The sequence below is a fragment of the Protopterus annectens genome, chromosome 3.part0 (genome assembly GCF_019279795.1).
Source record: "Protopterus annectens isolate FY-2018-M chromosome 3.part0, PAN1.0, whole genome shotgun sequence".
Classification (NCBI taxonomy): domain Eukaryota; kingdom Metazoa; phylum Chordata; order Ceratodontiformes; family Protopteridae; genus Protopterus; species Protopterus annectens.
Window position 1 is genome coordinate 1,834,381,767 of NC_056731.1, and position 22,552 is coordinate 1,834,404,318.

The following is a 22,552-nucleotide window of genomic DNA, read 5'->3' on the forward strand; positions in this document are numbered from 1 at the left end:
TATCCATCAGGTTTTCTGGGAGCAGGAGGTAGAGTCAAGGGCCAAGCTAGATTCTGGAAAGGCACCGTCAACAATGTTCAGCACAGGAGGGATAGCTAAAGGCCTGTGTTGGGGCAGGAGTAAGAAATCTCTAAGCCTCTTTTTAGAATCGGAGTAATCCTGGCTTTCCCAGTGAAAATGCTCCCTAAGAGTAAGCAAGATTTCACCAAAAGAAAATTCCTCTGGGGAGGAGCAGAGGGAATAGAGTCCTCTGCATCAGAATCCTCATAGGTGGATAAGAGTAAATCCTGGTCAGAGGAGACAGAAATTTCAGAATCCTAGTCAGAAGTATCCAACAAATTCAGTCCTAAGTCTCTTAGAGGGGAGGGCTGTCTTCCCCTGATTAAAGTAATAAGGTCTTCAGCCATTCTTATTTGTTTTTAGGTATAGAGGCCTGGCCACGCGGTCTGGGCGGTTTCAGGCCTTGAAGAAGATGGCGTTGGTTTAATATGCAAGTCACTAGGCCCGAATACACCCTTGGAAGCTGGTGCATGCACAGCGGCTCCAGACCCATCCAAGGTAGAGACATCCGCAGGTTCCACAGTTGAAGCATCTCGCAGCATACTTGACTCGGAATGGGTCTCAGTAGAGGCCTGCGAATCTGAATTCGCGGGTTATCAGGGGCTGCGAAAGCATGTCTCTGAGTACTGGTGAACTGGCGACTAGCTTAGGAGAAGCGTCGTAGGCCGCTTTGGACCTAGGCAGCCTATCTTTGCGTTTTTTTCAGAATGTCAGTAGTCTGGGTGGCTTACTGAAGACATATCTGGATAATTGAACAAAGTACCAAAATATTTAGAAGCGAAAATATACAGAGGACGAATAGTTTGTGGTTTAAATAAGGCACAAAACACAGACAGTGAGGTACATCGTGGTCAGGGCCTAGGCAAGGAATACAATACAAATGAAAATCTTTGAGGTACTCGCTTTCCACAAGAAATAAAATTGACTTTTACTGACATTGGTTAAGAGCAAGAAAAGTTTCCCCAATGGGGTACTCATCTTTATTGAAGACTTCGGTTCTTTCAGGAGTCAGCCGACCGGCACTTGTGAACTGCATCGGACACTGCACGGCAGGAAAGACTGATGTAATGGTGTTGGCTGCATGCTTTATACCCCTACCTGACATCACGGAAGATGAGACAGCAACTGATGCAGGACCAAAGACTGATAACCAGGCCGACTGTGGGCTACTGCAAGCAGATAACCCAAACGTGATGACCGTGAAACATGAACATCCTGTGAGCATAATTCCAACTCAGATTCTTCCTTGTAAGGAGTTATTTCTCAGAATAATTTGCAGGTGAATCCTATCTGTGAAGGCCTCAGAAAAATAGACAATCCTTAAAATAAGACTACATCAAATACCCAATACTTTTGGTCACAAATACAAAATGGAAGCAGGTGAAAGCAGCTAAATTTCATGCATGCAACAGTGATCTACTCAAAACTTTTGTTAGGGCAAGTTGCTCGATTGAGGGATCACAGCTATTCCTCATCATGCAAAAGTATTAAAGCTCCAAGGAATTCCCTTAGTGCAGAAATGCCAAGTCATGCCCAGTAGGATGGCAGAGGCAAAACTTGTCCTGATCTTGTAATACATGCCCAATGTTTGGAAATAATTGTGACAAATATCCAGTAGCCATTTCAAAAATGGGGGTGTAGATCTGTGAAGAGTGCAGATGCTATACTTTTCTCACAGCTCACCCGGACGTGGGGTCAATAGCTTGTTTCCTAGAATATTGGCAAAAAGGTGTGCCAACCATCTGTTTGGAAACCAGCTTTCACCATTTTGTCTGATAAGAGGCAAAGTTCCTTACCTCATTACAGCAGAGCTACTTCAAAATGTTTCTGCAGTTGCATCCTACTGAAGCTTCTAGACAGGTATTTTATCGTAAAGATTCCATAATGGCACACTGTACTGACACTACCTCAGTCTAGTATTGGTCAATAGATATATGATGGGCCTAATTCATAGGTTAGTACTAAGCTAACTGCCCTTGCAAGCCATTTCAAGCCTAGCCAATTATCCCTTGTGAGACTCAAACCCTGCACCTTGTGTTTGTAAGGCAAACACTTTAACCATTAGGCCACCCTCCCAACATTCAGTCAAATTTCATGGTTTTCTAACTATCTCAACAACCAAGTAGCAGACATAGCTGTTTTGTCTCATGAAAGCTCTCCGCTTGAAAAAACACAATGCTGCCTCATGAAAGCACTCAGCTTGGGGAAAAAAAAAAACAAAAAAAACAAACAATCCTGTTGACAGTAACTTAATGGTTGTCTATGCAAGTCGTTTACAAAATATCAATTTCAGTGTTCACTGTGGCTTATAAAAAGACTAGTACTATAAAATAGTTTATGCTGATGAGTTTGTCATTTCCAATTCATTTGTTTAAAATAAGAGGACATAATTTAATTCTAACAAAAAGCTTAGGCTCCACCCATTGGTAGTTACAGGGCAAACTGCCAGGGCTCCAAGTGTTGGAATGAGTTATGGACAACCAAAAGACATCTTTTCTGAAGCTGAATGGCTCAAGTACCACAATACATGCCACTTTCAGAACCCAAGCAGAATTTTTTTTTAAAAAGCTCATCTTTTCCTGAGTGTTCCTTAACACAAACTCCCAACGTCTACCTAACCACAAGGTTTTTCTACTGTTTCTGGAAGAGACTGCAATTGTATTCAGACATGTTTTCTAAAGGACACTGCCCTGCTGCAGGCACCTAAGAGCATTGAAACTACATTTGCCTACCCAAGTCACCCGGGGCAGCTTGCAACTTTGAGTTTGTCCAGGACATCAAAATCCTAGATCCAAGGGAGGATATTCCTCTGGGACTACATATTTCTAGTAACTGCCTTTAATGCCATGATGGCAGGTGGAGACATTCCTGCCAAATAGACCCAGTTAGCTTGCTCTGTGATGTTAACATGCTCTTACCAGGAACCAATTCTGATTCTTTGGTAACTTTTTGCTACCTTCTCTGCCATGTTAGCCCTAAGCTTTTAAGTGCACAGATACTCAATTCTTCCCATACTCAACAGCATCCCCCTTGGTCTCTTCCATGTCAATACGTTCAAGGGCTCCTAGCACAAGTTGCCTTACCTGTGCTCTTGCTTGCTGATCTAAGTCTATAGTGGAGAAAAATAATCAGCATTTTTTGCATTTCTTCCCAACTGAGGAAAATTAGCAACCTTCAGGAATTTATACACTACTCTTGGCAAACCTGCATAAATACACAATCAATGTGACAGGTTTCACTACCCATGGAAGGACACTTCTTTGGGAGCCGGACGCATTTAGTGATGTATCCTGTGAAGCTCTGCCAGGACCCATAGGGGACATGGTTAGAAAATAAAGTGAACTATCACCAGATAATAGTCAAAAAGCCTGGAAAGCTGCGCATAATGCGCCAAGCCACCTTCCTCTAGACAGAACTGATGGTTCAATGGACTTTTTCAGATGAGACCATCAAAGATGAGCCACAGTCTGGAAAGATTTAGTGACTTTTGGTCGATGACACAGAGCTTTGTTCTAACAGCAGACCATGGGACAAGCTTAACCCCTTCTGCAAACATGGAAACTTACCAGTTGCACTGCGTGCGCACACCCACACAATGTGTATACAGTACATGGTCACGTCTTTACAATGCAATCAGCGAACCAATATGCAATTACAGGAAAGACTTGGGTCAACATGCTGTTACATTCTTGCATGGTAACAAAACAATACATTTTTTAGCCTATATACACTTCTGTGCAATGCACCAGTCCACTTAACTAAGAATACATGCAGAAAATAGCACCTTCCAAGTTAGTTTCTCCCCATTTTCTCAAACTGGACTTTTCATTTGGAAAAGGTACAGAATTGAACTGAAACACTGTACATGCTGACACAATGTAAACTTGGTCAATTTTGTAATTAGAAATAAGCCTAAGGTAGCGGAAGTACATTAAGAAAATGTGGAACTCAGACAGAAGCATGCAACTGCCCAATTCCTCAAAGCCTGAAATGCTTCTCCTATAGGGAATCAGTTAAAGTCAGTTTGAACAAATGGATCTTGACCAGTCCAACTACTAGAAGGCTTTAACAGACTGATACAAATACAACATATGTAGACCCAGTAAACAGTTTTTAGGGAGAAGAGAACAGAAACACTAGGCAGGAAAAGTAAAATGTCCCATTATACAGAAAATTAAAGTCAACTTTAGGTAGATAATTATATGGGAGTCGATGTACGATGTGGTTGTCCAGAGTACACAAAGACCTACAACATTTAGACAGACACCCAATTTTAAAAACACAGAAGCCAGACAAGCTAAAAATACAATAATGGTGGCAAAGATAACGAAATATTACCAGGCAAAGAACAGTTACCTGTGTACCGATTTTCCTCGAGTATGAAATGGCCACGTCAATTCTATAAGGCAGTAGACTTCAGCTGTCACAAGGGAGGCCTACGCTCAAATCTTAAGAAAAGGTTCTAAGGGGGCGAGAGAGAGAGAAAAAAAAAAGTTTTGAGACCTACAGTCACAGCTCCCCCACCCATAAAACCCTGTTTAGCACAAACTCAACACCAATTTCAATATTCCACGAAACAAGTTATCTAGCTGGTTTATAAAGCAAACCATGCAGATGGCATTATCTTTGCATAAACTAAAGTTCTGAATTTTAAATTTGGTAAATTACAGTAAGTGCGTCATTCTTTGAACTTAAATGTAGTCCTAAGTTGTGAACACCCATAATGCTCAGCCCACAGAGTCACACAAACTGACAAGTCGGGGTCACTTAGTACATGTAGAAAACCTAGTGCAGCTCACAGGAGGTGCAGGTGGGGTTGAGGGATGGAACTGGGAATGTTAAGACAACAGGGAAGAGTGGCACTGGAACAAGGGAGAAATGTTTCGTATTGCTAGAACTTTCATGTAAAATGTCACTTTAAACCCCCAAAACCGAAGCCACCTGGGTGGTTGCCCAAGGTAATAATCAAAGGGAACATTTTACTAAAGTCCACTTTGTAACACAAGGCAAAACTGTCAAGAAAGACTACACAGATTCACAAAATATCCAAGGCGGCACACAGAGACCTGTTCCAGATGTACAAGAATTAAAACATGCCAAATTGCCTATAATGTCTCACTAGTAAAGGAGATGAACCCATGTTCTCAAAAGGAAAGCCACCAAGACATCTGTTAATCCCTGGACAAGTTTTAGCACTTAGAGACTTTACAAATGGATCAAAACTCTTTCTGAACTGATACTTGTACTAAAGAACTTGTGTATTTTAACTGTGATCTGCAGTTTTGCTTCAGGCCTGTGTGTATATTGTAAATAGTTACCTTGTTTGTTAATAATTTGTCTTAGAATGAGAGTAGTCACTTGTCTTACTTTTTTTTGGAAAACTTAAAATATTTTGAAGAGAGCCACCAAAAAGTTACTGATAATAGTCTACAGGCTGGGCTACGTGTGCACGCTACCTCCCACACACACTGGAGGAGTCCACAGTGACACAATATTGCTATCTATCCTCACAAAAAAAAGTTAACACATGCAGACGAGTTAGAAACCATGACGTGGCCACCAGATATTCTATCCACAGGATAACACTAAGCTGAATGTGTCCGGAGTTAAGACCACACCAAAGTCTTTCTAAAACAGAATTTTATTTGGGGGGGGGGGGGAGCCCACTTGTATTTGTCTCGTCACTGCAAGAAGCCTTCCTAAAGACAAGCACTTATGTGCAAAGGATATGAGAAGTCAGCGTTTTAGATTCTTACACGCTTGCATGAGGAAAAGTGCAACTCCTCTAAATATGAAAGACTTTAGGGTCATTTCCTCATAGCATGGGGGGGGGGGGACAACTACTCCAAGGAATACCTGCAGTAAATTTGTATCACACACACAAAAGCAGAAATCTTTACAAGCACTGTACAGGCTTATACCTGTACACTGCCAAGATCACCTTCCCAAATGATTATAACAAAGTTTATCCTATTCTCTACTCCTCTTCAGGAATCTCCCACGTTCCACAAACTCATTGCTCACAAATGGTACAAGTGGTCACCTACTCAACTTGCATAGAATCCAATAGCAAAAAGTAGTTTACAGCAAGGGGAGGTTTACCAGTTACTCCCAATATCAAAGGATCCTCAGATGGTATCAAAGGATCCTCCGATGGTTTTACAGTTGAACAGAATCAAAAATGTATTACAGCCTGGTGAATCCAAGCAATAATGCAAACTTGGGATTAAAAACCACAGGAGGCCACAACTTCAAGGCTGAAAATAGCTACATTAGGAAGAAGTGCCATGGACAGACTAGGCCAAGCACTCCCTGAAGCTGCACTCCACAGACAGGGTGACAAAGAAAGCATCCTGGGTCAACAGGTACACTGCTTAACAGAGGCCATCAACCCTAACGCAGAAAAAGGACTACAGGTCCCTCCACTGTACAAGTACAATCCAGAACTAACATTTCCCCCTGCCATGGTGGCGGCTGGCTCCCTTTATACCAAAGTGTACTGATATCAGACAAGATGTCCTCCAGCCATAGGAGAAGGAAAGGATATTTTACTCTGGTAGTTGGACTGGCCAAGGGCTACCACAGCAGGAAACCCTACAAGTCAGGACTGAAACAGTGAGACAACAGAACACGGCAACAGGTAGCTGGAAAAAACGCTGCCAAACAAGCCAATCAAGACTTGAGTTGGTAGCACATACCATTGCTAGACTGGCTCCACTAGAATCAGAGGTGGAGGGAGTGTCCAGACCACAAACCAGGAGAATCGCAATAAATATAGCAAGGGGGACAGAAAAAAAAAGACCAATATAGCCAGGAATCCTCTACTTTGATGTGCCACACCAGTAAGATTACTGATGCTCAACTCAGCTACACAAAATAGCCACACTAGACAGATGACAAAATCCCCTGTACCCCTTCAACGTGGTAGCACTGTCCCCATTTATACATATTGAAGACTGCACCCAACTAGACATATGGGGGAAAAAAAAATTGTTCCTTAAAAGTTAACGTGATCTTAAGACAGCAGGGGGATGTGGGAACAGAGAGTAGATATCCCCAAACTTTTACACCTAATCTACCATGTATACTAAATCAACAACTGACATTAAGTTATGCCACGTTTACCCACTGTACGAGCAATTAAGAAGCCAAAATTAGAGTTGGGCATCTACTCTATTGAACGCAGCAATTAATTTGAAAAAGCATTGAAGAAAGCATGTTTGTATTTACTTCAAACACTATAGTTAATATTTTCAACTCAACTCATCTAGAGCCTGCTGCTCTAAGCCTAGAAAAGAGAGCGCCAGCAGCAAACAGTTCAGCAACCAGAAACCATTACAAGTAAACTGATGGCTCCTAGTTCATCTACAGAACAATTTATTCAAAAACGAACAGTGTATAGTAAGCGCATTTGTCATAGTCTTACTCTAGTAAGTAAAACTTCCTCAAAGAAAATTAACTAGCACACACACACACACACACACACACACACACACACACACACACACACACTAGTAATCACATGATGTTAAAACACAATTCAGATTTTAAAAGGTGTACTGTCCCTACTTCATTACATAATCTTCTTTCGGCTGTTCCCGTTAGGGGTTGCCACAGCGGATCACTTAAAGTGGAACTAAATAAAATATGTTTTTGTAATCAATCTGCGTGGGTATATGTAAAGTATTATACAACACACAATAAAAAAAAAAAACACACAATTTCACAAAACTTTTTGAAAATGTTAAATATACAATGGTTCTTAAAGCCTATTTGCATAATGTAATTCATTATTCATCTCTGAATACTCTAATTTTAATTAGAAGCTAGTGAGCTCTTACCATTTAAGCCTGGTGAATTATAGGCATTTAATGTAAATCTGCCACAAGAGTTCAGAAAATTCCAATAAAACTCGATGCCCCCCCCCCCCGGGGGGGGGATTATACTGTACTTTATAACCGCTCTTAAACCTTACAAAAAAAAAGCACCTAAACAGGCATGTCCAAGGGTCAGCTTCCGGTGGTTTCTCCTGTCTATCTGTTGAATCTGGGCATACTGGGGCAATGCGTCAACTGCCTCATGTACACAGACAATCCTCTCCTCCTACCACCCAACACTACAACCTGCGAGAGATGCACTTACATAGCCAAACTGAAAGCAAAGCTCTCTCCGGTCAAGACTGTGCTAGACAGTCAAGAGGAGAAGGCCAACACCTGCATTACACCTCTAGCAACTCATAGCCCTTCAAAACCCACACCATCAACTCTCACACATAGCAACACTAAACCCACATATGCGGAGGCCCTTAACATTAACCTGCCCAAGCAACAAGGACCTCCGAAGCCGAAACGCAAACAAACGCCAGTCACAACCAAAGTGACACATAGCTCACAACACCAGTGCCCCACCCATCAACAGCCCCTAAGGCAAGACAATGTACCCAACACTTTAGTCATAGGTGACTATAGTCAGGTACACTGATGTCCCACTCACCAGGCTGAACAAGAAAATTAGTCAGCTGCATGTCGGGTGCCAGGCTCCGCCACAACGCATGCACTCAAGTCACTCTACAACAAGTACAAATACGACTCTGTCATTGTCCATGCTGGAGTAAATGACTTGAGACGTACCTCCCTGGACTACATGGAGAGACATGGAAGCGCTCTTGGATCATGTGACCCAAGCAGGTATGACCCTAGCCCAGAGTAGCATCCTGCCTTCGCCCAGAATGATACCACAGTACAAGGACAAAATGATTGACTTCAACAATTGGCCACGCTTCTGGTGTCATTCAAAGGGGATCCAGAGTATTTGTCGACAAACCAGGATGCTTTGCCAGAGATGGTCTGCACCTGTCACCCCTGCGATTCAGGTTACCGGCTAAAGCTCTTGCCACCCCTATAGTGCCTTTTTTAGGCAAGGTTCAAAGGATAAAAAACACCACCACCGTAACAGATACAAGCATGCAAAATCTGAAGGTAATGCTACAAGTCTAAACCTCAAAATGCACTCTCTCGAGGCACTCCTAAAAATAGAGCGCATAGATATCTGTGCAGTGACCGAGACATGGTTCAAGGCTCCAGAGAGCACCCCTGCAATACCAGGCTACAATTCTTACCACACTTTTCGGCCACAAAACCAAGACCGAAACACTAAAGGTGGAGGAGTGTCCATATTCACCAAGGATATTCACACCTCCAGGCTAGTTGCCCAACACAATGCATCTGAAATTCTCCAGGTGCAACTAACACTAGGTAAGACTGCAATCCAAATTGTAGCTTGCTACAGATCCCCCACCATACCCAAAGATTCTCACTACACCTTCCTAAACATACTGGAAAATATTAAAGATACAACCAAACACCCTAATACTAGGTGATTTCAACTACCCTGGCATTAATTGGGAAAACTACTCGGGTACCAACTCCTTTTCCCAACGGTTCTTGGAATTCAAATTCCAACGCCCTGGATTAACTAATCCATTGTCCCACCAGGGGCTCCAATATCCTAGACCTGGTCATTACTAATATGGGGACAACCACAAGGCATTCTATAGTTATGTCAAGAACCTAAACGGCAATGCTCAGATCTGCTCTGAACTACAACAGAATGGCATTAAATATACTGATCCCAAAGATATTGCCAATATCCTGGCAGATCGATTTAGTGCCAACTTCACTCCCCTCTCACCCCCTAAAGGGCCCATCTCAATAGCAAAAGATTGAGAAATTCCGATAATCACAGCCACACAGGCTCATACTAGGCTATCTGCCCTAGGGCATTTATAAGCCTAGCCAGAGTGTGTTTGGCTTTCACCACCCATTTTAAATTAATTTTGCTATGCCGTTTTTCGAGGTTAGTATACTGTGCATTTGTCTAACAGTGACACAGAAGTGATACCCGTGGTAAACCTACAATCTCCCATCCACTCAAAGATTCCTCTTGAAGAGAGTCAATGAGGGACTCTGCCTAACCTGGACTGGGATTTTATTCCAGAGTAAAGGGAGCCTCTGGGTTATGAATCTGTCCCTCCAGCATGTCCTATTTATTTCATTGCCGAAGTTAAAGTCTCGAGCGCGTAGCTCGATGGGATTTGGATTTTCTGAGGTGCAGCATGTCCATTAATTCCGGGTTGGACATGGCTTTATACATCATGCACAGATCGCCTCTGAACAGGCGGTATGCCACTGAGTAGAGCTGAAGTTTCTTTAGCCGGGCAGCATATGGCATCTGTTTGAGCCATTTGATCCTCTTGGTGAGGTACTTTTGGGGTCTTTCCAGTTGCTGCAGGTGTCTGGTAAGGTACATCCCAAAAGGGGCATTGTACTCAATTATGGACCTGATGAGGAAAGAGGCACCATGACCTCTCCTGATCTAGATGTGAATCCCTTCATGATTAGATGGGCTATATAAAATGTTTTTTCTAACCACTTTGGCCACGTGGTTGTCAAATGAGAGATTGCTATCAACTTGGGTCCCCAGGTCCCCAATTACTACTTCTGTACTTAATTACCACCTATGTGGTAATTTGTGGGCACTTTGTTTTTGCCAAAGGGGATGACTATACACTTTTTGGCGTTTAGCTTGAGGCCATGGCTCTGGCACCAGTTGTCTGTTTCTATGAAGCCCTTTTGGAGGATGCTTGTGTCGGCTGGAGTCTCTATTATGGCGCCCAGTTTGCAGTCATCTGCAAACTTGGTTAGCCACAGTCCTTCCGTGTTGGCCTGTGCCTCCGAGAAATATATACCGAACAAGAGCGGTCCCAGGACTGAGCCTTGTGGGATGCCACTTGTAACTGGTTTGGAGTCTGACATGGCTCCAGCAATTCTAACCATGTGGGGTCTGTCCTTGAGCCAGTTTGCAACCCATCTAGTGACATAGGAGTTTATATTTATATAATGCCAGAGTGGGGTATTGTATCGAAGGCTTTTGCGAGGTCCAGGTAGGCTGTGTGGACCATCTTCCCGTGTCAATGGCCTTGGTGACTGTTTCAAAGAAAATCGACCAGGTTTAAGAGGCAGGATCTGCCCTTAAAGCCTAACTGGGTAGAACCCAGTGTCTGTAGGTCCCCAATATCTTTATTTATGAGGTCAATAAAACAGTTGCAGAAACAGCACTCTCCAAAGCTAAGAATACAGCATCCATGGGACCAGATGACATCCCAGGCTATGTACTACATGAACTACAAAATGAACTGGCACCCCACCTAAGTGACATGTTTAATCATAGCCTCACCTCAGGCTTCGTGCCCACTGAGTGGCGCACAGCTACAGTTATCCTGCTCCACAAGGGAGGATCCACCTTGGATCCTGGGAACTACCGCCCCATCAGTCTGACAAGCCTGATCTACAAGGGCATGGAACGCATTATCATGGAACTTCTAAACAAAGACATTGGCAACCTCCAGACACTGGACCTCATCCAGTTTGGGTTTGTGAAGGGCCGATCTGGTCTCCTGAATCGGACTGACTTCTTCGAATCTGTCTCCAGAGCTGTGGACAAGAGTAAGGAGGTCCACAGCCTATCTGAACCGCGCCATGGCCTTCGACACCATCCCCCACTCTGGAATCATAGATAAACTTACTAAGATGGGAATAAATCCCTACATCACTCGATGGGTTGCCAACTGGCTTACTGAGAACCCAGACTGTAAAAGTAGCCAACTCCAAATCCAGCTCCAGACAAGTGGAGTACCTCAGGGTTCAGTCCTGGGACCACTCTCGTTTGGAATCTACTTCTCCGAAGTACAGGCCAACATTAAGGGACTCTGGCTAACAAAGTTTGCAGATGACTGCAAACTGGGAGCCATTATTGAATCCCCAAATGATGTGGATATTCTACAAAAGAGCCTTACAGAAACAGATGCCTGGTGGGAGCCATGGGCTCAATGCCAAGAAATGTATAGTTATCCCCTTTGGAAAAAAACATGTACCCATGAACCACATAGGTGGCAGGACACTAAACATCGAAAGTGTTTAGAGAGACTTAGGGACACAAGTGGACAGTGGTCTCACTTTCGATAACCACATCGCCACAACAGTCAGGAAATCCTACGTGGCACACCTCATCACTAAGGGCTTTTCATCCAGAAAAAAGGAGGTCATTGTCCCACTGTACTCATCCCTCATTAGACCCATTATAGAATATAATGCCCCATTTGGTATGTACCTCACAAGACATCTGCAACAGCTGGAAAGGCCACAGAAATACCTCACTAAAAGAATCACAGGCCTAAAGCAGATGCCATATGCTGACAGTCTAAAAAAACTCCAGCTATACTCTGTGGCATATAGTCTACTCAGAGGCGATCTCTGCTTAACATACAAGGCCATGTCAAACCCTGAGCTGTTGGACATGCTCCACTTAAAAGAAATCCCAGTCCCTCAGAGCCACACGCTCCAGGGATCTAAACCTTATCACACTGAACAAAACATGCTGGAGGGATAGGTTCCTGACCCAGAGACTCTCTATACTCTGGAACAGACTGCCCATACATGTCAAGCAGAGCACCTCATTGGCCCTCTTCTAAAGGAACCTTTATGATTGGATGGGAGATAGGAAATTCACCTCTGGGATCATCGCCCTGTTAGACAGGGGCCCAGAGAAGTAAATATTGTGGGAAAAAATTTCCAGGGAATTGTTATGGCTAGGCTTGCATAGGCCTTAGGGCAGATACCAACCTATGAACCTATGTTGGGGGTGTTCCTGAATATGCTCCGCTAAAGCATTCTCCATTTTTACTCTCCTGATACTATACAGGTGCTCAAACACCCGGTCCTTGAATTTACGATCTGTTTTTCCTACGTAAAAACAAGGACAGAGTTTACAGGTTGCCAGGTATACCACCCCTTTAGATAAATCTGTTTTTAATCGTATACTTTCTCCCTCTGATAAAGGTCTTGCCCACCTCCATATGTTTACAGTATGCACAACTTTCACATTTGTACATACCTGTACTTCTGTACTTCGTTAGAGATTGAAGCATTCTCTAGTAAATTTTTAAGGTCAGGACCTCTTCTATAGGTGACCCTGGGAAATGGTTCAAAACCTTTGTCGGACCTTAACAAAATCCCAATTTTTACAAAGTATGTCCAATACTGGAAGCATCCTGACTTATTCCAGTCAGGTGTTAGGTCTATATTCTCCCACAGCCCTTTATGTTGGACTTCAAAGGTTAGTGCGAGTAGAGACATAGAATAACCACATTTCAAAAACATGTCTTATAATACTGACATTCAAGCTTAAATTCATTTTCTTCAGACACCATCTGTGCTGCTCTCACTAGTTGGCCCTTTACAATGGAGCTTTTTTGCTGGAAAGGGTGACAACTGGTGAAATGCGGAAACGAATTATAGAGTAGGTTGGCTTCCTATGTATGAGCCTTAAATGGCCCATCATCATTTTCATGCCTATACGATTCCATATCAAAATAGGTTATACTACTATGGCCCAAGCTGTAAGTAAATTTAAAAAAAGTTAAGTAACAAATTTCGGAATGTCATCTAAACCATTGAACATGATAAATGCATCATCCATAAATCCTGTATAATGAATATTGTTCCTATATGGACCATTATTGAAAATGTGACAAGAGCTCCCAAAGTGCCATCACTAATTAGTGACTCGCACCACAAGGAGAGCCCATGGCCACCCCCAATTTCTGTAAGTAATAACCATCATTAAACATGGATTTAATTCTTCAACAGTTCCTGTAACAGATCAATTTCCCTTTGGGTGGCACCTTTTGTTCGAATTAGGATTGGTCACCCATTCTATGCCAACATCTGTAGGGATTACTGTATACAGATCTTTAACATCAATGGTCAACAATATGACTATATTCCAGGTAGTTAATTTTTTTAAAATAATTGCCACGAATCCATACAGATGAATCTGTTCCACATATTTCTTTAAATTTCATATCTACAAATTTGGCTAAGGAATAAGTTTTGGAGTTACTACCATTTACTATTGGTCGGAGTTGTGGATCCAAGAGATCCTTATGAACTTTCGGTATCCTGAAAATCACTGGAGTAAGCATGACATACAATTACGTAATTCCACAGGAATCCACAATTCTACAAATAATTTAATAACACTAGATGGGCTCAGTTAATTTCATTAAGAAAAGCCATATTAGTGTTCTGAAGAGTAATTTTTCTATAATCTTTGTCGAAAAATACCAGGCCTCCACCTTTATCCGTTTTCACCATTCTGAAAGTTCAGTTTAAATTTTCCCTTTCCTCCCTTGTAAAAATGTTTTTGTCTAATAATCTACATACGTTGGTCTCAAGACTGCCTCTTAGATCCAATTCACATTTTTTCGAATACTTCCAACCCAGGTGGTAATGGTGGGTTGAATGTACTCGACACCTTACATTCATTAGGAGTTCTAGGATGATCTTTAAACAAAAATTCTAAGTTGATTCTACAAACAACTTTAAATCAATTCCTGTTCTGGCCAAGTTAGCCCTTGTATCAGGGACAAATGTTTGCCCTTTTGCCAGTAAGTCTGCTAAACCAATGTCATCCACATTAGAATAAAATTAAATATCTTGAAATCTTGTGTACTATTAAAAAGTTATTTTGAGACCATCGGTAGTGGTAGCTCCATCAATACCTATAGCTCCAGCTAGGACATCTCTAGCTGGGAAATCTGCTACCTCACATCTCTAGCTGGGAAATCTGCTACCTCTGGTTTGTCTGATTCAAAGTCTGGCTTCTTCGGTTGATAGGATCTGGTATTGTTTGCTGAATTCATTGACTGACGGCCCCTTCTGTGAAAATTTTGAATTTACCACTGGTACTTGGTTGTTGCGAATCATTTGGCCCATTGTGAAATTATTCAGCTGTTAAAAATAGATTAATATTATTGCATCTCCTATTATTCCTCTAACGGCCATTCCAACTATAATTACCACTTGCATTCAGGTGGTTTGATATAAAAGCTGCTTTAGCTTAAGTACGTTCTGAAGAACTATACTCAAGAGCTTCCATATCCTGCTCTGTTGGAACATGATCACACTCAATTTGATCAGTATTAGGCAAATGGCTAGCGGGGTTAAGCCATTCTTGTGCAGGTGGTGGCTAGGATAAGCAGAGACCTTATAGCAATTACCTCTGGCCAATTTTATTCTTAGTGATTTCATCTTCTCTATCTGGCCATTAATGCTGAAAAAATACGTACATATTTGTATTTATATCGATCAAAGTCATTGTCCTTGACTATGTTGTTGTTTAGAATGCCCATTTCATCATTCAAACCATCAATGACTGTTGAATAACACTTCAGTAACTCCAATCCCTGCCTATCAAAGCTATGAGGTCTTGGTGGAATGGCGAGTTACATACCATACCAGACCTGTGGGAAAGCGTCAAGACCCAAGGCCCTTTGGTACCTGTAATCTTAAGCACTCTATAGGCCACCTCAAGTTGTAGTTTTTTGGCCTTAAAAAAGATTCCACATCAAGAAACAAGAAGTTATGTACTCACTGTAACGTTCGATGTATGTAGTCCATCTCTCCTCGCATTCTTACCCGTGGGTTTGGAGCCGAATATTGGCTCCGACTCTGCCTATTTTACTAGCTCAAAAGTCTCTGATTGGCTGGGCTAAGAGGGTATCCCATGGTACACTGCTTCATATCCCCAGATCTAGTTTGCTGCTAACAGTTACTGCATACATACCACGCATCCATACAAACAAAAACTTTTCAAAGGAACTTTTGCAGGATACAATCCAACTTCCAAATCCTCCAGGCAGGGGGAAGGCGGGAGGGTAAGAAAGAATTTGAGGCGAGATGGACTACATACATCGAACGTTACACTGAGTACATAACTTCTTGATGTTATGTAGTCCTATCTCGCCTACATTCTTACCCGTGGGGCAGCGTCCCCTAGCTCCTGCATCCTGGGTGGCTCATAGGAGTATTTCCTGAGAACTATGCAGCCAAATGAAGATCTGCCCCTGAAACCACGTCCAATTTGTAATGAGAAACAAAGATGTGAGAAGCCCAAGTGGTCACAGCACATATATCATCCATTGACAATCTAGCTTGATAGGCTGTGGATGTGGAGACTGCTCTTGTGGAGTGGGCTTTAGCTGGAAAAGGCAAATTACCTGCTGTCTGATAGATGAAGGAAATACAGCTGGCTATCCATCTAGAGAGCGTGACCTTGGATACCGGAGAACCAGACCGGTTTTCCGAAAAGGAGAGAGTTGGTCAGATTTCTGGATATCTTTCATCTGGTGTAGATAGAAGCGTAACTGTCTGTCTATGTACATCCAATTGGTGAAATCTGAATTCCGCCTTGTTAGAAAAATTGGGGAAGAAAACTGGCAGCTCAATAGACCGATTCATATTGGACACAGAAGCCACTTTGGGAAGGAATGATGGGTTTGGTCTAAGAGAGACTATCTTATGGAAGATCAAATATGGGGGCTTGATGGAGAAGGCTAGAATTTCAGAGACCCGCCTCGCTGAAGTGACTGCTGTTAAAAATGCAGTTTTCCATGTTAAAAATTTTAACTCGCAGGTAGCTGCAGGCTCGAATAGTGGAAGAGTGAGGTCTTGAACAAAAAAATTGAGGTCCCAGGGCATGACATGTTGGGATACTGGGGGACGAAGTAATAGAGTACCTTTAAGGAATGCTTTACATAGTCTGTGTGCCATAAGGCTAGGCTCATTGGCCACGTGGAAGTTTGATATAGCAGCCAGCTGAACTTTGATGGTGGCAGACACAGACCCTTGATAGAACAGCATAGACAAAAACTCCAGAATCGAATCAATTGGAGCAGTGTAGGGATCAATGCCTCTAGAATGAGCCCAGATAGAGAACCTTTTCCATTTGCTAGAGTAGATTTTTCTAGTGGATAGTTTATGAGAGGGTGATAATATATGGACTACTTCCGGTGAAAAATTGTGACATCTGACTAACGATGGAAGTGGAGTAGCCAGGCTGTCAACTGGAGTGTCCTCAGAGAGGGGTGGAACTGTCCCGACATGTGCATCAGTAAACCTGAAGGGGTTCCAGAATCCAAGGGGTACCCACAATGCAAGGTTGAAGGAAGGGGAACCATACCTGACTAGGTCAGTATGGGGCAATCAGAATCATTCTGCTTTCCAAAGATTGTGCTTTCTGAATCACCCTTGAGAGAAAGGGAAATTGAGGGAAAGCATAAAGCAGACCGGAGGGCCAATTGTGAGCCACAGCGTCCCTGGGCGATTCCCCCGGTGGGAGGATCAGCGAGAAGTATTTGCTGCATTTTGCATTGAGAGGGCTGGCAAAAAGGTCGTAGCAAGGTTGACCCCACCTGCTGAAGATTCGCTCTGCAACCAGGCGATTCAGGGACCACTCTTCGGGCATAAGAATCGCCCTGCTTAGCTTGTCCGCTATTACACTGGTCTTCCCCAGAATGTGCACTGCCACCAGACACCGTTGGGAAGCTATTGCCCAATGCCACACACGCATGGCCTCTCTGCATAGTGGGTAAGATCGGGTTCCCCCTTGCTTGTTGAATGCATCGCAACAGTCCCTAGAGGAAGAACTTCTTGAAGTGCCTGCAACGCAAGAAGCACTGCTCTCATCTCCAGGACATTTATGTGCAAATGTATCTCGTGCTCCTGCCACGTGCCTTGGACCGTCCTGCAGAGATAATGCCCCCCCCCACCCCATCTGGGAGGCGTCCGTGGTCACCGTGGCAACAGGGACAGGTGGAACAAAGGGCTTTCCCCCGTTCAAGTTGTTGGTGCACAGCCACCAACGGAGGTCCTGCTTGCATCTGTCTGTCATTAAGATTGGATGGGATAGCGGAAGTCTTTGGAGAGACCATTGGACAAAGAGGAGCCACTGAAGAAGTCTCATGTGCAATCTCGCTAGAGGAACCAACATGACAGTCACCACCATGGTACCTAGGAGTTGTAGAATCAGTCTTGCCATCGCATGTCTCAGGGGCATCAACGTGAGAATTTGTTGTTGCAACCCTGTGATCCTTTCTTGTGGTAAGAATGGTGTCCAACTCTGCTCCTATAAAAGGTGACCCGCTGCAAGGGCAATAAGGCAGACTTTTTCCAGTTTATTGTGGTGCCTAATTGGTGACAAGACTGATCATAGCATCCCATTAGTTGATGCCTGGTGGGGGCGGTGAGGAGCCAGTCGTCTAGGTACGGAAACACCTGGAATCCTTGACGTCTCAAGTGAGCAGTCACCACTGCCATACACTTGGTGAACACCCTGGGGGCTGTGGTGAGACCAAAGGGCAGGGCTCGAAACTGGAAGTGACTGGCTCCCAGCCGGAAGCATAGGCGACACCTGGACGCCCTGTCCATTTTGACATGGTAGTAAGCATCCTTGAGGTCGATGGAGCACATCCATACTTCCTCTCCCAACAATGGGAGAATCGATTGTAGAGTGACCCCACCGAATTTGGACTTGTGTACGTAATTGAGTTGAGTTGGCAGATCTAGTATGGGTCTCAGGTCCCCTGTTCTTTTCGACACCAAAAAGAATCTCGAGTAAGTCCCTAATCTGATTTGGTCTGAGGGTACTGGTTGGATGGCTCCTTTCTCTAGCAGCCGAGATATCTGAGGCTGCTTGATCCCTTTGACTGGGTGGGACGTCTGGGATTTTTCTTATTGGAGGAGGTACTGAGAGAATGGAATGAGGTAACCCCCGGAAATTATCCTTAATACCCATCGGTCCTGGGTGATGTTTTCCCAGGCTTCTGGATACAAGGAAATTAGACCCCCGACTGGCTCCGGATAAGCACAGTCAAGCACACCCTCAGAAATGAGAGCATGGGGAGCCGCAGGAGTAGTCACGGTCACTGGAATTGCGGGGGCCCCCCTCTGCCTCTGGGGCTACATCTCCCTGAATAACTCCCCCCTCCCCTGCAAGGGGTTCACCTTGTGCGGCAGGAAAAAACCTTTGTGATATCTTGAACCACCCCCCCCCCCCCGCTGGGCCTTGGGATAAGGCCTAGACGCAAGGGAAAAACAGACCCCCTAGGGCAGACAGGGTCTTTCCCTCTTGCTCGCACCTGGTAAGGGTGTCTTGCACTTTGGTGCCAAACAAGGAGGAACCATCAAAATGGGCATCAGTGAAGGAAGACTTGAAGGCCTCCGCGAAGTGACAGACGCAACCAGGCTTACCTTTAAGGGCTACCCCTGAGCTGGCCACCCTACTCGCTGCCTTGGCCGCACACGATACGAGTCGCATGGACGAGTTTGCGATGGAGTTGAGGGTAGAAACCTGTGCGTTAACTGTCTGAGCCACCGCCTCAGGTATGTTACCCGCAAGAGTATCACCCAGTTCTTTAAGGAGATCTCCCTGGAGCAGAGTGAAATGAGACCAGTAATTCAGCGACCGTAAAGTGAAGGTGGCTGAAGACAGGGTACGCTTCCTATACTGGTCCATAGCCCTAGACTCCTTGTTAGGAGGATGGACCGATGAGGAAGACTCTGCAACTTCCTTCTGGGTGGCTGCCGCCTCCACCACCATGGCATCTACAGGGACTCTCTTTGACAGAAACTTTTTCCCTGAGGGGTGGAGAGAAATTTGTTGGGGCACCTGGGTACGGGCTCCACAGAATCAGGGTTTTCCCCAAACCCTTCGACAAATAAGGTCAAGAAGTTCATCGGAGGGTTGAGCGTCAAAAGCCTTAAGGAATACTGACTCCTCCTTGGAAGTGGTTTTGGAAGGCCAGTCTCCTCTGTTTCAGTATCTCCAGGATATCGGAGAAGGAAACAGAGGAAGACTTGGGGGATTCTTCCGATTCCTTGAGGTCAGTATCGGAAGTGAGACTCGTCCTGGGAGTCTGTGCTTCCTCTTGCACAATTTCTTTCTGGGGGGGGGGGGGTTCCTCAGGCACTGGCTCTGAGAGACCTTCAGAAAGTGGGGGACTGCTCGTAGGGGTGTCCTTAGGGCCTGGCGCTCTACTGTCCAAGGATAGGCGAGTGTCAGAAGCTCTCACTGGAGTGGTAGGGGATGGAATGACTGACCCGAGTGATGTAGCTGACGATCTGGCCATGCAGAGCACCCACCCGCCAGAGGGCCGACCAACCTCCAAGGCCATTACCGGGGTCCCCCAAGCCGATGCACTGAGTGGGAGACTCAGAGAACCGATGCCCCGAAGTATCCCCTTCGGGCCAGACCGAGGAGACCAGAGTCCCGAACATTGTGGACGGGACCGACATGGTCGGAGCAGAGGTCGGCACAGATAAACCCATGGGAGATATCGAAGCCAGTGCAAAAACACTCTAAGAAGAACATACCGGGTCAGACAACAGATGTGCTCGGAGAAGGAATCATCGAAACTGCCATAGGAACTGGCTCCGGGGCAGACTGGGTCGGAGCCGAAAATAATTTAGCCAACACTGGCGACTGCAGGAGCCTCTGCACTACCCTATCCACACTGCAGGAGCCTCTGCACTACCCTATCCACATCCAAAATCAGAAAGCCTGGAGGATTTGGAGGAGATGGATGGAGATGGTGATCTCTTATCTGGTGAACCATGCCTCACACTAGTCGACAGACTCAGAATGGGTTCGAGAATGATCGGAGTGGACGCCGATTCACTTAACAGATACCTCCTGCGGCCCTGAGGACAGTGAAGCCGAGGAAGCAGAGTCCAATATAGTAATAGATGGAGATGGAGCCGGAGACCTTTTCTTGGACTTGGAGGCTTTAGATTGACTGCGAGCTGGAAGCTGAATCTATAGCTTCCTCAAAAGACAGTTTAAGCAGTCCCTTTAAAATCAATTTGTTTTTCCTCTCTTGGAGCACCCTAGGACTGAAGGTGTGGCAAAAGCTACACGACTCCTGTAAATGGAAGACTCCAAGGGAGTAAACACATACAGTGCCCATCTGTGATGGACATTTTACATCTGCATTTTGAACACTTTTTAAAGCCAGAAGGCTTATGTTCCTTCTGATCCTTAGACAGTATCTGCTACTCTAGAGAACACTTCCAAAACGGGCGGGAAAGCCCACAACGTTCACTAACAAACAGTACTACACAGACTGAGCGAAGCCCTAAAGAAACAATTAGCAACAAAGACACCACTGAAAGAACCTCTAACTAAAACGGTTCTTAAGACAATACAGAGAACAAACACGAACTCAACTAAGGGAGGACTAGGTCCTCTAACTAAAACGAGCCCAGCCCGTGAGAACAGTTAGGGATACCACAAAAACACCAAGAAACACAATCACAGCGACAGCAGCAAGATACAGCTATTAAAACAGCTTGAGTATAAAGCAACCAATTTCTCAAGAGAAACAAGTCAAAAAGAGGTACTTAGCCACAGCCAAGCGAGACCACGTCCGAGCTCTACAAGCGGCAAACGAGATCTGGGGATATGAAGCAGTGTACAATGGGATACCCTCTTAGCCCAGGCAGAGACTTTTGAGCTAGCGAGTCGGAGCAGATATTCGGCTCTGAACCCACGGGTAAGAATGTAGGCGAGATAGGACTACATAACATCTTTAAATTCTCCACTATGTTATATGCACACGCATTATGTTCAATTACTGGCCTGCCAGAATTGTTGTCCTGGCTCATTTAACTGAACAGGCTGATCAAGCCAGTTTTTTTTAAATTCATACAGACCAGGTTGGATATATCCACATTGCTAATATGCATATTAGAAATGTCCGTACCCGTTTGAGATGTACTCAAGCCGGGCTGAGCTCTGTTTGATGTTGTTGCTCTTATTGGCGATTCCGCCCTGTGTAAGCGATTGTATATTCCAAGTTTCATTCAGAATCCTTGGTTACTGCAACTGTGATATCAGCAATAATTTCATAGTTATTGCCTTCCACATTTAAAATAGACTGTCCGACTCCCGTTCGAGACAGTCTCAGTCAACAAGGACGGTACTCAGGACGGCACAAAAGCATTCCCCATCGCAAGCAAAAGTCATCAGGTTCCTTAGGTGGAAATGAGTCATTTACTGTCACTGAACAACTTTTTTAGTGAATGCCAAAATGGCATTTACTAATTTCTTATGTCCACTTCTTTAGATCCACTTTCTTTAAAAGAACGATCACTGCTACTAGGTGTATCAGTGTCATTAGGTACACCATAAGAAGGTTCGTTGGCCAAAGGGAAAAATGATCCCTGTACAGTGGGAGAATCTGTCGCCATGCAGTAACACAAACGAAAAATAAAACTTGTAAAAAAGTTCCAAACAATAAATATAACTGCTGGCTCCTAGTTCATCCACAGAACAATTTATTCAAAACTAACAAGTGTATAGCAAGTGCTTTCGTCTTACCCTAGGCTATCTGCCCTAGGGCATTTATAAGCCTAGCCAGAAGGTGGTTGGCTTTCGCCACCCATTTTAAATTTATTTTGCTATGCCCCTTTTCGAGTTAGTATACTGTGCCTGTGTCCAACAGTGACACAGAAGTGATACCCGGGGTAAACCTATGATCTCCCATCCACTCATCAAGATTCCTCTTGGAGAGAGGAAATGAGGGACTCTGCCTAAC

The 22,552-nt window shown here is 44.2% G+C and overlaps 1 protein-coding gene across 2 annotated transcripts in view; it reads right to left on the minus strand.

The window, feature by feature from the left end:
• The window catches only part of ARF1 (ADP ribosylation factor 1), a 294,325-nt gene that overhangs the window by 245,057 nt on the left and 26,716 nt on the right, over positions 1–22,552 (minus strand). The window contains exon 2 of one of the 2 annotated variants that reach the window (XM_044065884.1): positions 4,417–4,522. The exons of the other annotated variant lie outside the window; for it this stretch is intronic. The gene's annotated coding sequence lies outside the window, so the exon portion shown is untranslated. The remainder of the gene's footprint in view (positions 1–4,416; positions 4,523–22,552) is intronic. 2 annotated transcript variants of the gene reach the window in all.